Source organism: Taudactylus pleione, unplaced genomic scaffold (genome assembly GCF_031769625.1).
Source record: "Taudactylus pleione unplaced genomic scaffold, aTauple2 ptg000746l, whole genome shotgun sequence".
NCBI classification, from domain to species: domain Eukaryota; kingdom Metazoa; phylum Chordata; class Amphibia; order Anura; family Myobatrachidae; genus Taudactylus; species Taudactylus pleione.
The window spans coordinates 1,686,236-1,701,636 of NW_028285148.1; positions in this window are offsets into that span (position 1 = coordinate 1,686,236).

Genomic DNA, 15,401 nt, shown 5'->3' on the forward strand with positions numbered 1-15,401 from the left:
TGCGGCTGGCAGCCGGCCAGATAAAATGTCTGTCGGTCTGGCAGACATTTTATCTTGCCGTGTATGCCCAGCATTAGAAAAATCTAAGAAAAAGTATTACAGTGTTTTCATTTGTTTTTCAAAATCTCAGAGTTGTGTATAATAAGGAATAGGGCAGATTCTTTCTGCTTTTACATGCTGGGCTGGATGGCACAATCCTGAGCTCAGGAGCGTATTTATAACGGCTGCAGGGTGTGCGGAGCACACGGGCGCCTGGGTCCGGGGGGATCTCACACCGCACACCCTGCACCCATATGTTTTAATACTTACCCCTCCGAAATCCAGCATTGGACTGTAACATTTTACAAAACATCTGAAAAATGGCCGCCTCGGCCATTTTCCCAGCGTGGTGTGCATGCGCACTTGGGAAATCGCCGGGAAAAATTACATTCTGCGGTGACGCAGATGATTCCCGGGGAGAAAGGACAAGGCTGCAGCATAGCCAACCAGCAGGACTTACACTTGGGGGATTCAGAACTACAAAACACAGAACATGTGCGGAATCTTGGCGTTGTCCTGGATGGCAGAATCTGACACTTAAACATCGGGTGTCAGCCACAATCCAATCCTCATTCTTTCATCTGAGGAACACAGCTCTTTCAGAGCGTCCGGCTCTGAATCAGGGCCAGTGTCCTGAAAAAGTTATTAATAAATGCAAAATTAAAATGTTACATATAAAATGTCAGAAAACTCCAACAAATCGCCATCATTTTATGAACCAATAGGAATCTTCTTCCCTGTAGTAGTACGCCGGTCTGGCTCGAGGGCCGTTGTATCAGATTGGCCAAATGGTGACCCTACCCCATATAGGGTGCAGTGTAACTGCTGCTGGGGCCCAGCACTGATCAAGATATAACCGTAGCGCCAGCCAAAAGTGCTAAATTAAGGCCCAGGCAGCGCTGGGCTCTTCCAGGTGGCTCAGACACGACCCGTTTGTGACCTAGGGCGATGCGGCAGCATGACATCATAAGTCACGCAGCCGCAAATTGTCCCGCCCACACAGTGCTCTGTCCGCAGTGACTTAGTGACTGGGAGCTTCTGTCCCTCTCCTCTCCTGCTACCGACAGGTCAGGTCAGCACTCAGAGGGGGGCTGGGGCTATTGATGTGTATTTTTTTCTCCTGTCGGGACCAAGGTGTTTTATTTTTCCTATTAGGGCCAATGTGTTTGTTTTTTTATAACGGGGCCAATATCTTTGGGATTTTTTCTGTCGGGGCCAAAGTATTTTATTTAGGCGTGCCAGGGTGCTGGGGTGTGCCTTGTTGTATACATTATAGCCCATGATTGCATGAAGACACCTTCCCTCAACTCCAGGACCTCTACAGAGGCCTGGGTAATCCATACTTGCCTACTTTTGAAAAAGCATTTCAGGGACATTGTGAAAGCAGCACCTATGAGCGTGGTGGTAAAGTGGGCGTGTACTTCTACATCTGAGAGGTGTGTCATACATGTGATAGGCGTGTACTGCTACAACTAAGAGGCGTGTCATACATGTGATAGGTGTGTACTGCTACATCTGAGAGGCGTGTCATCATACTGACTTAGGGCCTGATTCAGAGCCGGACGCTACTTGCGGTCGTTCATCCAGAAAATAGGGGTGGCTATTCAAATGAACCGTTCGCTCTTTGCGGTCTGTTCACGCCTCTATGTCTGAACGAGCGAACAAAACTTGCGGTCGTTTTTTTTTTAAATACGCCCCCTGGCCGTTCGCATCCTACGTCATGTCCGCTATTTATTAGATTAATCGAGTACATCGACCAGCGTATGAACTGCTCGCTATTCTTGTGGTTGGTTTTTGCTACCACAATTTTGCGAGCAGTTCTGGCTATAAAATAACCCAGTGACGTGGTCAATGACGCTGCTGTATTAATTATGCACACCCATAAAACGCCCGTTTTGACCTTTAAGCACGCCTGCGTTCTGATCTCCACTCCCCATTTTCAAGCACCTTCCCCTGTTACCACCCACATACGCCTCATTCTGTCACTCAAAATAGCAGGCATTCACTATTTAGCGACCAAACGATTTTCGGCCGCACTGACTGGTTCGCGCATGCGTATTACCATCCGTACGCATGCGCATTTGGGCAAACATCGCTCGGAACGAACGAGCGGCCGCTTACGAGCGGCTCTGAATCAGGCCCTTACATTCAAATGTACACGAGCCCCATAGCAGCAGTTGTTGCTCAGTAAGATCTACTCGTTGATGAAACCACACTGAGGATCCCATTTGAATGTATATATCTTATTTCTTTTCTTTTTTTCCAAGTATATAACAGCTACGTAATGAGGGGAAGGGGCAATCAGGGAGTCGGGGACATTGCTGTTATTTCAGGGAGTCTCGCAGACAATCAGGGAGAGTTGGCAAGTATGGGGTAATTTGTACCCAATCCCCTCTCGCTGCCCCGGTCCACCTCTCCATGCATAAAGCTCTGTACATCCTAGAAACAATGTAGCCTCAGACACATTTTATTATGCAAGCAAAGGGGGTGATTCAGCATCGGACGGAATTGCAATTACGTCCTTGCTAATACCCAAATGCAGCATTAGGTCTATGACACCCCCTGTGTGACACCCCCTGTATGACACCCCCTGTGTGACACCCCCTGTGTGACACCTCCTGTATGACACCTCCTGTATGACACCCCCTGTATGACACCTCCTGTATGACACCCACTGTATGACACCCCCTGTCTGACACCCCATGTATGACACCCTCTGTATGACACCCCCTGTATGACACCCCCTGTGTGACACCTCCCCTGTATGACACCCCCTGTATGACACCCCCTGTATGACACCCCCTGCTGTATTTGCGATCCCAGCACTGCAACCATCGTGACCATCGGTGGCCAATGCTGCTCACGATGGTGGACGGAGCTTACTCAGGTTGTCCTGCTTGCAAGGCCTGGAAACTGAGGGCCTGATTCAGACCCGCTCGCGAGCGCTCGCAAGCGGGTCGATGATGCCCAAGTGCGCATGCGCACGACGGAGGCGGCTCCATCATGCGCATGCGCGAGACCCGAATAACGACGACCAAGCCGTCGTTATGGGTCTCGCACCAAAGGGGGCGTGCTGTCAATGGTGATTGACAGCATGCCCCCTTTAGTGGGCGTGCCGGGGGCGTGGCTGCCCAGACGGAGGCGTTCCTATGGGAACGCTTACCGTCTGGGGTGGGCCCCACTGACATCACTAGTGATGTCAGTGGGAGTGCTTTTGGCTCTGATAGAGCCAAAAGCACTCCAGGGCTTGCGGCAGTGAGACCCTACCATCATTTTGGCCGCTCGCTATAGCTGTGGGTGGTCACCCACAGCTATGCGAACGGCCAGGAGGCCGCTCCAAAAAGGAGAAGGGACGGCCCTGGCCTTACCACTCAAGGAAAACGTGGCGTACACGGCCCCATTTCTGGGAACGCCGGCCGATCCCGCGTCCGCACCACGTCAATCAGGCAAAGGCACAAAAGGGTCTGCGTGTGATTAAGCAGGACACATTCTGCACACTCGCAGAATGGGCCCTGCGCAAATTTCCGATAATCTGGAATCTGCGTTCAGTTTTGCACTTGCAATACAGAAGAGTGTATATTTAGGCCATAACTCAACCATGTAAACATAACTCAGCCCTTAATACATAGTCTAGTTCTGATACAGTTCTACGAAGCTTGCGCTGGCCACAACTTTTTTTTACAACCCGACTTACTGGATGTCAGAATAGCAAATCTCTGCTAGTTTTATTATTATTATGTTCTCCTTTCCAATCATATTCCAAACATTCACACTTTGAACTCATATCTTTTACTAAAGTTACTAGAACAACCACACATACAAGAACATAAAGAAAGCTACAGAGTTGCAATAAATAATAAAAAAGAAAAAGTATCTCGGAAATGTTTTTGCTTTTATCACTGCTTTTCGGTGTTTTCTCCAATAATACATGTACTAGGTACAGTAGGACATCATGAGTTTTAAATGCTGCAGAAATTTTGCACTTGCCTCTCATTCAAATTCCTTCCGCAGCGCAGTTTAGAAGAGCAATGACATAGAATAGCTCATAGGGGACTTGGTGGGGGGGGGGGAATGAATGACTCAGCTGACATCGAGTCAAACCAGAGGCATTAACGGATCGCACATCATGATGGAAGGTGCATGCCCAAAACCCTCCCAGCTTGCCCTGGTCAAAAAGGGTTTTCTATTCTTCAATGAAATGTAATTGTGCCCTGCTCTCTAAACGGTAAGTTTTACTAATGTTTGGAACTTTTCAGCGCTATCTTGTATAACATGAATGGTAAATTGGAACTAGCAATTACCTCCTGCATTTTGTGACTCTTTCTTCAATTTGTTTGTTTAAGTTGACTTCTGAAGAACTACTACCTTCTAAAAGTAAATCTATTTACATATAATGAGTCGGATGCAGACACGAGGCTGCGTATTTTGCTGAAATTGCATCTTTATCTTTATTCTACAAAGTTCTCCCTTGCGTACATCTGTGCATCTGAATATGCAAGGACTGAGAAACCTTCTGTCAGCGTCTGCAGATGCTGAAATACAGCTTGGTGCATCTTTAGAGAGAGAAGAAGGAGGCGCTTCAAGATAGAGAAAATGCTAGAAGTCCTGGGGAAGTGGCAACCACTGCAAAAGAGCTCAGCAGGCTATCCGCATCCAGGTGAAGACTGGGACTGAAGGCTTCAGAAGTCTTGAGGTAGCGTAAGGTGCCGCACCTCAGGTGAGGGGCTCCAGAAGCCATGACTTTGCGGGAGATGACGCACCTAAGATGAGGAGTTCCAGCAGACCTGAGGGGCTACAGAAGCCATGAGTTTGCAGGAGATGACGCACCTAAGATGAGGAGTTCCAGCAGCCATGAGTTTGCTGGAGGTGCTGTTCCTCAGGTGAGGGGTTCCAGAAGCTTTGAGTTTGCTGGAGGTGCTGTTCCTCAGGTGAGAGGTTCCAGAAGCCATGAGTTTGTGAGAGGTGTGCTCCTCAGATGAAGAGTTCCAGAAGTCCTGAGGTCACATAGGTGCAACTCCTCAGATTAGGGGCTCCAGAAGCCATGAGATTGTGGGAAGTGCCGGTCCTCAGGTGTGGGGTTCCAGAAGCCATGAGTTTGCGGGAGGTGTCATTCCTCAGGTGAGGAGTTTCAGAAGCTACGAGTTTGCGGGAGGTGCCGCTCCTCAGGTGAGGGGTTCCAGAAGCCATGAGTTTCTGGGAGGTGCCCCTCCTCAGGTTAGGGGTTCCAGAAGCCATGAGTTTGTGGGAGGTGCTGTTCCTCAGATGAGGAGTTCCAGAAGCCCTGAGGTCATGCAGGTTGCCACCCCCTCAGGTTAGGGGCTCCAAAAGCCATGAGTTTGTGGGAGGTGCCGATCCTAAGGTAAGGGGTTCCAGAAGCCATGAGTTGTGGGAGGTGCGGCTCCTAAGATGAAAAGTTCCAGAGACCCTGAGGTCACATAGAGTGCCAATCCTCAGGTGAGTGAGGGGCTCCAGAAGTCATGAGTTTGTGGGAGGTGAGGGGTTCCAGAAGCTATGAGATTGCAGGAGGTGCTGTTCCCCAGGTGAGGGGTTCCAGAAGCATTGGTTTGCGGGAGGTGCCATTCGTCAGATGAGGTGTTCCAAACGCCATGAGTCACACCTCAGGTTAGGGGTTCCAGAAGCACTGAGGTCATGTATTGTGCCACACCTCAGACCACTAGGGCCCCAGTGGGGACTGTGTTATTATTCCCACTAAACTGCCATGGGTCAAAGTCAGGGGTGCAATACAGTTAGGCCTGCCCACTGTCATCCTGGGCAGCAAGCCTGTGGCCCTCCAGTCTACAGGCGCTAGGCTTGTCCTGCGGAAAATCTCAGGTGCTAGGCCCGCTGGGGTGTACTGCGCAGATCTATGTAGTGTGTGGCTGCAGTTGATTGGATGTGTGGCTGCACACTACATAGATCTGCTTATCTACAAGGGTAAACAGACAATTACAGTAAAATTGGTTTTCATATAGTTGAAATTGCCAGGCAGGAGCATACAGCTCCATGTGTTATGTGTCTGACTGCAGTGTATGTGGTTGAGAGTTAAAGTACCAGGGATGACAATTGTGAGAAATGTTTGTTTTTAAATATGGGGGATGTAAGTGACAAGGTGTACATAAATCACACCATGGCTGACAGCAGTCATTGCATAGCCTGTGAGCATTTACAGAGGATTGGAATCATCCTGTAAACTGAATTATATGAACTATATATGCAGCTCCGCTATGCGTCTAAATGTCACAGAATAATACTGAGGGGAGACATTTACATCAGAGTTACATTATAGTACAGTGAAGTGAAACGCTCAGTGGATTGGTCATTGTTCTCCTTATTTTCTACCTACTTGATCCCTGAACACCTACGGCGGTGACCTATTCATCATATATATGATTAATGAAAATGCAAAATATAAAATACGTCTGAGCCACCTCATTTGACATTTAGTGGTTTTCACGTGGATCAATGGACTCCTGTCATTTAATGTAAGTATGAAACCGTCAACACTCACCATTTGCCCACATTTACTCTACATGTATTGTCTTTTAATGCACAATCCTTGTACGCTCACCAGGGACCCCCGAGACCCCGGTCACCCATCTTCATATCAGGGACCCTGCTCTCCCTCACCATTTATCAGCCACATGAAGAGACTTTAATTTGATGAGTTGCTGGGAATCTGAATTCTTGCTGAGCAGTGAATCAATACCCTGAAAGATATGAGACATAATCCCACGCTGCCCTCTCGCAAAAGGAAGAAAGAGGTGACTGGGGGGGGGACCAAGGGCAGACAGTGACCTCCGCTCAGTCATAAATCAGCGTCTGAATTAGATCATCTGAGTATGAGGTATGGAGAACAGGAGGCCTCTTATGGATCCATAGCTGGTCATGGCTGCTTTTCTGGTGACTCACTGACAGAGACTACTCATTCTGTCTGACAGTACGCCAGACCACAAAGATCCCACTTAGTACGTCCAGCGTTTTAGACTCGTTTCAAAATCACATCTTTTTATTTTGTTTGTATTCTAAGCTGGTCAGAAATGTGGTTTATCCCATAAGAAGAATATGGGGACCCCAAAAAATATAAATCGGTGCCTGCATTTTTTTTATTCGTTGCAGAATCAATTTTCCAAAATGTAACCTGATGTTGAATGAAAACTGTTTTATTGTGAGCATAAGAATAGAGGGCCTAATTCAGACCCGCTCGCCAGCGCTGAGCGCTGGCAAGCGGGTCGATGGTGCCCTAATGCGCATGCGCACGACGGAGGGAGCTCCGTCGTGCGCATGCGCGAGACCCGCATAGCGACAGCCAAGCTGTCGCTATGGGTCTGGCACCAAAGGGGGCGTGCTGTCGATGGTGAGTGACAGCACGCCCCCTTTAGTGGGAACGCCTACCGTCTTGGTCCGGCCCCAATGACATCGCTAGTGATGTCAGTGGGAGTGCTTTTGGCTCTGATAGAGCCAAAAGCACTCCTGGGCTTGCGGCAGCGAGACCCTACCGCAGGGTCTCGTTGCAAGCCCGATGGTCGCGATGGTCTTGACCATCGCGACCATCTTTTTGGCCGCTCGCATAAGCTGTGGGTGGTCACCCAGAGCTATGCGAGCGGCCAGGAGGCCGCTCCATTTTTAGGTAGGAGGGCCCTGATTCAGAGCGAGCGCTCTGGTCAGAGCGTCCGGCTCTGAAACAGGCCCAGAATCCGATCTTTCTCTACTGGTTACTAGTATTTATTTGACTTGGTTGTCGTTATTCTGCACAAACCTATTTTGAATACAGATGTGTCCACTTATATTGAGGCTTTGGACGCTCCAAAAAGCCCCTCGTGGCGCTCTAAGTCCTGGGCGGCACGGCTGCACCAAGCGTCTTTCTGCCTCAATGTGTATCTAATTTTCACAAATAAAACAACTGGAAAATGCAAAACTACCTGGCTACACTGATCAGTGTGATGTGCGACATTGGTACATCTGTGTGCGACTGAGTCTGAATCTGTATACGCAGCGGTACGATGCAACGGCCGTGGATTTTCCTTACGCCAAGTTACGTTGTGCTTCATCTGCAACTTTGTACATATCTTAAAACCAATTCCTGTGCGGGTAAAGTCACAGCCCGGTGTCTGTAGCACCCTGTGAGAGTGGTGTTACCCTGCATCTGCCGTACAAATAAAAAGGTAAATGTAGAAAAATAGATGGTGCACTACAACTCCCAGAGCAGCACAGTCGCACCATACTCTGAGCTGAAAATTTGTTGTAATGTTCACAATATTTCATATGAGCAAATTCATTCTGCACACAGAGGCAGGCTGGCACTGGCCACAGGCGACCTTGGAACTTGCCTAGGATGACCTGTCTACAGAGTGTTTAAGATGTACCACCTTGTCACTGTGTTATGGTGGGTACACACTGGGCGATATTACTGAGCGACTGCACGATTACGACATCGTGCACTTTTATGTCGGAAACGACCTGCGATGCGCACTCCCGCTGGTCGTTTCCGACATTGTCCATCGCCTGAACATGCAGCACAATCTGACCACCTCGTCAGGTTGCTGCATGTTGGGGAATGGGGGAGAAAGCCTGGCGCTGAACGATATCGTTAATGATATCGTTCAGCGGCTGTGCTCAATGTCATGAACGACACTGATCACACCCTGCCGGGGACACACTACACGATATCGCTCAGGGAGCATATCGTGTAGTGTGTACGCACCATTAGAGTGCCACAGTTGGAGATGCCAGTCTTCCACTTAACTCTAGAGAGCCCTCAGATATATTACTACCACAACCTCTGTTCCAGCATTCCTGCACCGCTAGCCGGCATCCATATACACTCGCTCCGTCAACCAGTGTCTATAAAAGTTAGTACAGCTGTACCCATTTTACCATCAATAAAACCAATCCACTGGATAAGTTACTGGGATGTTCGTTGTCTCAGGGCATCTGCTGGTGAGTACAGAAATTCTGCCACATCATCAACTTGTACACACATATTTCTAATACAGAGCGGGCAACCAGGGGTGGGCAAGGCAGAGGCCGCTACACTAACAGGGCAGGAGCAGCACTGTAGAGATGTGTCCGGCTGGGGAAATATCTGCGGCCAGCGCTGGGACCGGACATTGGCTACCTATACTGTCCTTATTTACCACTTTTTGGGGTTCCCCACTCTTCCATGCATGTCACATAGATCGCACACTGCAGAATTACTGCGTGGCGCCCCTGAGATAGCCGCATATCGATGTTTGGAATTGAAATGTACAATTTGTCCCAAGAATCTCAGTGAAGTTACCATGCAGAGTGCAAAGTGCGTGGATAAATAATGAAGAGGGCAAGTTGCATGTTTTTACACTGCAAAATTTAGTGTACTGTACTAAAATGCGAATACTTTGGAGCCTTAAGCATTTTGAGCACATCCACATGTAAGATGAGGAGGTAGAACTGGGCTGTGACGGGGCATTCTCACATTGGTAAAGCTGTTGTGATTTGCCCCATCATGCAGATGGGGGTGGCTCCATGGAACCAGTATGAGTTATTACCGCTGGCCGCATGGTTCAAATCCTGACAGCGGCTGCCAACACAGGAGAAAATCCTGATCGTCTTAAGGTAAGTACTAACTAACCTAATTCTACCCCCTAACCCTCCCTAAGGGGTGCCTAGCCCTAACCTCCCCCCAAGTGCCTAACTCTAATCCACCCTCTGTGTGCCTAAACCTAACCCCCCTTCCCCACCGCCTAAACCTAAGTCCCCCGGGGGGGTGCCTAGCCCTAACCCCCCCCCAAGTGTCTAACACTAAACCCCCTTCTGTGTGCCTAAACCTAACCCCCCTTCCCCACCGCCTAAACCTAAGTCCCCCGGGGGGGTGCCTAGCCCTAACCACCTCCCCCAAGTGCCTAACACTAATCCCTCCTCTATGTGCCTAAACCTAACCCTCCCTTCCCTGCCGCCTAAACCTAAGTCCCCCAGGGGGGGGGGGTGCCTAACCCTAACCTCCCCGAGGGGGTGCCTAACCCTAACCCTCCCTTCCCCTAGCCTAAACCTAACCTCCCTGGGGGTGCCTAACCCTAAGTCCCCACCGGGAGCCCTAAACCTAAATCCCGCAGCTGTCCGCGCCCGGCTTACCTTCCATCGGTAAGCCAGGTGTCGGGCTCCCGGCGTAGATCTAATGACAGGCATCGGGATTTATGCAGTCGGGAAGTCGGCTGTCGGGATTAGGTCCGCCGGCTTCCCGACCGCATAACGGATCCATGAAGCAACTTGCAGAGATGGGTGAGGGTGACCGGCTCTCTCCGGAGTCCGGGGACTCCCACCAAATCTGCAAAAAATAAATTGTAAATAAAATGAAGTATATTAAACTGCAGGGGGGCAGGAGGTGTTGGGGGGATGAGGTTGGGGTTACCCAGGCTGCCCAGAGGCATCAGGACTTAGAACGACATAAAGGGGGCGACAAGTCACGTCTGACGTGGTGCGTATGTGACAGATGGCCCTTTGCTACCTGTTACTGCCCCCCGAGCTCTTCAAGTGAGAGCGTTTCACAGACAAAGCTTCAACTTACTGGTAGTGCAGTGTAATATATATGTACAACCCAATAATGACAATAATAAAATTGGGGGTGGGGGGTTGGGAGGCAGCCAATAATGTGCCTGGGAGCAGCCTGACCCTCCAGTTAAACTAAATGCATATATATATTAGGGGTGTGCACCGGCCACTTTTCGTGTTTTGTGTTTTGGTTTTGGATCTGGATCTTTCTTCGTGTTTTGGATCTGGATTGGTTTTGCCAAAACCACCCTTCCGTGTTTTGGGTTCTGGGTTTTGTGTTTTGGATCTGTATTTTTTTGAAAAAAAGCATAAAAACAGCTAAAATCACAGAATTTGTAGGTTTTTCTGCTCCTATGCTATTATTAACCTCAATAACCTTAATTTCCACTCATTTCCAGTCTATTCTGAATACCTCACACCTCACAATAGTGTTTTTATGTCCAAAAGGTTGCACCGAGGTAGCTGGATGACTATGCTAAGCGACACGAGTGGGCGGCACAAACACGTGACCCATCTAGGCGTGAAACTGCAGTGGCAGACAGGATGGCATTGAAAAACTAGGCCCCAAACTGTACATAATGCAAAGAAAAAAAAGAGGTGCAAGATGGAATTGTCCTTGGGCCCTCCCACCCACCCTTATGTTGTATAAACAGGACATGCACACTTTAACAAACCAATCATTTCAGCGCCAGGGTCTGCCACACAACTGTGGCTGAAATGATTGGTTCGTTTGGGCCCCCACAAAACAAGCTGGCAATTAATCTGTCCCTGCACAAACTGGCTCTACGGAGGCAAGAAGTCGTCCTCATCCTCCTCATCCACAGATTCCTCACCCTCTTCAGTGTTATGTACATCCTCATCCTCACAGAGTATTAATTCGTCCCTGCTGGAACCACAGGTCCCTCTGTACGTTCTGGAGGCTGGTCTCCCTGGAAGAGTTGATCATTCATTTTATGAACATCATCTTCTCCACATTTTGTGGAAGCAACCTCCTACGCCTTTTGCTAACAAGGTTCCCGGCTGCACTAAACACTCTTTCGGAGTACACACTGGAGGGGGGGCGACTCAGGTAAAATAGAGCCAGTTTGTACAGGGACCTCCAAATTGCTTCTTTTTCCTGCCAGTAAAGGTACGGACTGTCTGACATGCCTACTTGGATGCTGTCACCGATGTAATCCTTTAACAGACAGACGCACGCTTGTCGCTGCTGCTTTGAGGATTCAAGTGCGGCTACAGCCCACACAATTCACAAAGACAGAAAAAAAAAAAGAATATTTTTATTGTTTGTGGAGCACACTTTGAGGGTTACACCACCCTTTAACAGACAGACGCACGCTTGTCGCTGCTGCTTTGAGGATGCAAGTGCGGCTACAGCCCACACAATTCACAAAGACAGAAAAAAGAAGAATATTTTTATTGTTTGTGTAGCACACTTTGAGGGTGTCACCACCCTTTAACAGACAGACGCACGCTTGTCGCTGCTGCTTTGAGGATGCAAGTGCGGCTACATCGCACACAAGTCACAAACACATTAAAAAAATAGTTTTTTATTTTTTGGAGCACTTCGTGAGTTACACCACCCTTTAACAGACAGACGCACGCTTGTCGCTGCTGCTTTAAGGATGCAGGTGCGGCTACAGTCCACACAATTCACAAAGACAGAAAAAAGAAGAAGAATATTTTTATTGTTTGTGTAGCACACTTTGAGGGTGTCACCACCCTTTAACAGACAGACGCACGCTTGTTGCTGCTGCTTTGAGGATGCAAGTGTGGCTACATCGCACACAAGTCACAAACACATAAAAAAAATTTTTTTGATTTTTTGGAGCACTTTGAGAGTTACAACACCCTTTAACAGACAGACGCACGCTTGTCGCTGCTGCTTTGAGGATGCAAGTGCGGCTACAGCCCACACAATTCACAAAGACAGAAAAAAAAAGAACAATATTTTAATTGTTTGTGTAGCACACTTTGAGGGTGTCACCACCCTTTAACAGACAGACGCACGCTTGTCGCTGCTGCTTTAAGGATGCAGGTGCGGCTACAGCCCACACATTTCACAAAGACAGAAAAAAAAAGAACAATATTTTAATTGTTTGTGTAGCACACTTTGAGGGTGTCACCACCCTTTAACAGACAGACGCATGCTTGTCGCTGCTGCTTTGAGGATGCAGGTGGAATCTAGACGGGATTTGGAACCAAGGACACACTACCTCCATCAATTGTCTAAATCCCACTGCACTAATGTCGGATACCGGACGCACGTCTAACACCAACATAGCAGTCAAGGCCTCAGTTATACATTTTGCTTCAGGATGACTGCTGTCGTACTTCATCCTCATCGCTAGGGACTGTTGGAGGGTCAATTGTTTAGTAAAAGTAGTGATGTTCCTACTTCCTCTCTGGGATGATGAACAACTCCCAGCAGCAGCAACAGCACTAGTAGGAAGTGGTTCTTGATCTTTCCCTATTTTATTTTTATCAGAGAAAGTTTGGTCCTCCATTTATGTTATATTGATATATATACGTGCGGCTAAAGCGCACACAAACACAGAAAATATTTTTTTATTTTTGCTGGAGAGTAGTGCACTTTGTGGGTTACACCACCCTTTAAGAAATGAGCCAGCCGGCTCTTTACTTATGGGACACAGGCGCACGCTTGGCGCTGCTCCTTTGTTGATGCACGTGCAGCCACAGTGCACACAAGTCACAAACACAGAAAATATATATTTTTTTGGTTTGGAGTGTACTTTGGGGGTTACAGAACCCTTTAACGGTCAAGCCAGCCGGCCCTTTACTTATGACACAGGCGCACGCTTGGCACTACTTTGTTGATGCACGTGCGGCTACTGCGCACACAATTCACAAACACAGAAAATATTTTTTTTTTTGGTTTGGACTGGAGTGTACTTTCGGGGGTTACAGCACCCTTTAACGGTCAAGCCAGCCGGCCCTTTACTTATGACACAGGCGCACGCTTGGCACTACTTTGTTGATGCACGTGCGGCTACTGCGCACACAATTCACAAACACAGAAAATAAAATTTTTTTTGGTTTGGACTGGAGTGTACTTTGGGGGTTACAGCACCCTTTAATGGTCAAGCCAGCTGGCCCTTTACTTATGACACAGGCGCACGCTTGGCACTACTTTGTTGATGCACGTGCGGCTACTGCGCACACAATTCACAAACACAGAAAATAATTTTTTTTTTGGTTTGGACTGGAGTGTACTTTGGGGGTTACAGCACCCTTTAACGGTCAAGCCAGCCGGCCCTTTACTTATGACACAGGCGCACGCTTGGCACTACTTTGTTGATGCACGTGCGGCTACTGCGCACACAATTCACAAACACAGAAAATAATTTTTTTTTAGGTTTGGACTGGAGTGTACTTTCGGGGGTTACAGCACCCTTAACGGTCAAGCCAGCCGGCCCTTTACTTATGACACAGGCGCACGCTTGGCACTACTTTGTTGATGCACGTGCGGCTACTGCGCACACAATTCACAAACACAGAAAATAATTTTTTTTTTGGTTTGGACTGGAGTGTACTTTCGGGGGTTACAGCACCCTTAACGGTCAAGCCAGCCGGCCCTTTACTTATGACACAGGCGCACGCTTGGCACTACTTTGTTGATGCACGTGCGGCTACTGCGCACACAATTCACAAACACAGAAAATAATTTTTTTTTGGTTTGGACTGGAGTGTACTTTCGGGGGTTACAGCACCCTTTAACGGTCAAGCCAGCCGGCCCTTTACTTATGACACAGGCGCACGCTTGGCACTACTTTGTTGATGCACGTGCGGCTACTGCGCACACAATTCACAAACACAGAAAATAATTTTTTTTTAGGTTTGGACTGGAGTGTACTTTCGGGGGTTACAGCACCCTTAACGGTCAAGCCAGCCGGCCCTTTACTTATGACACAGGCGCACGCTTGGCACTACTTTGTTGATGCACGTGCGGCTACTGCGCACACAATTCACAAACACAGAAAATAATTTTTTTTTTGGTTTGGACTGGAGTGTACTTTCGGGGGTTACAGCACCCTTAACGGTCAAGCCAGCCGGCCCTTTACTTATGACACAGGCGCACGCTTGGCACTACTTTGTTGATGCACGTGCGGCTACTGCGCACACAATTCACAAACACAGAAAATAATTTTTTTTTTGGTTTGGACTGGAGTGTACTTTCGGGGGTTACAGCACCCTTAACGGTCAAGCCAGCCGGCCCTTTACTTATGACACAGGCGCACGCTTGGCACTACTTTGTTGATGCACGTGCGGCTACTGCGCACACAATTCACAAACACAGAAAATATATTATTTTTTTAGCACTTGGGGGGAGCACCCCTGATGGACAGAGCACCCCCTGGACAACACTACAGCACCCCTTTAGGACTGGGACACTGCACAGGACTTTGGAGTGGACACAGCCCCTATGGAGAACTGACTGCACAACACAGTCCAGCCAGCCCCTATGGACTTTGAAGTAGTGGACACAGCCCCTATTAACAACAGCAGCACAGCACAACACAGCCAGCCCCTATGGACTTTGAAGTAGTGGACAACAGCAGCACTACACTACACTACACTACACAGCACTAACTCCCACCCTCCCTCTTCACTGTCCACAGCCGAGTGAGAAAATGGCGCCGACGCGGGTACCTTATATAGGATCCAAAACCCGCGAGACTCGGAAGGCGGGATGATGACGTTTTGCCTCGATGTCAGATCCGAGTCAGGCGGGAAAAGTCGAGCCTGACTCGGATCGGACTCGGATCGGGGGGGCTCGGGGGGGTTCGGATTTCAGAAATCCGAACCCGCTCACCCCTAAT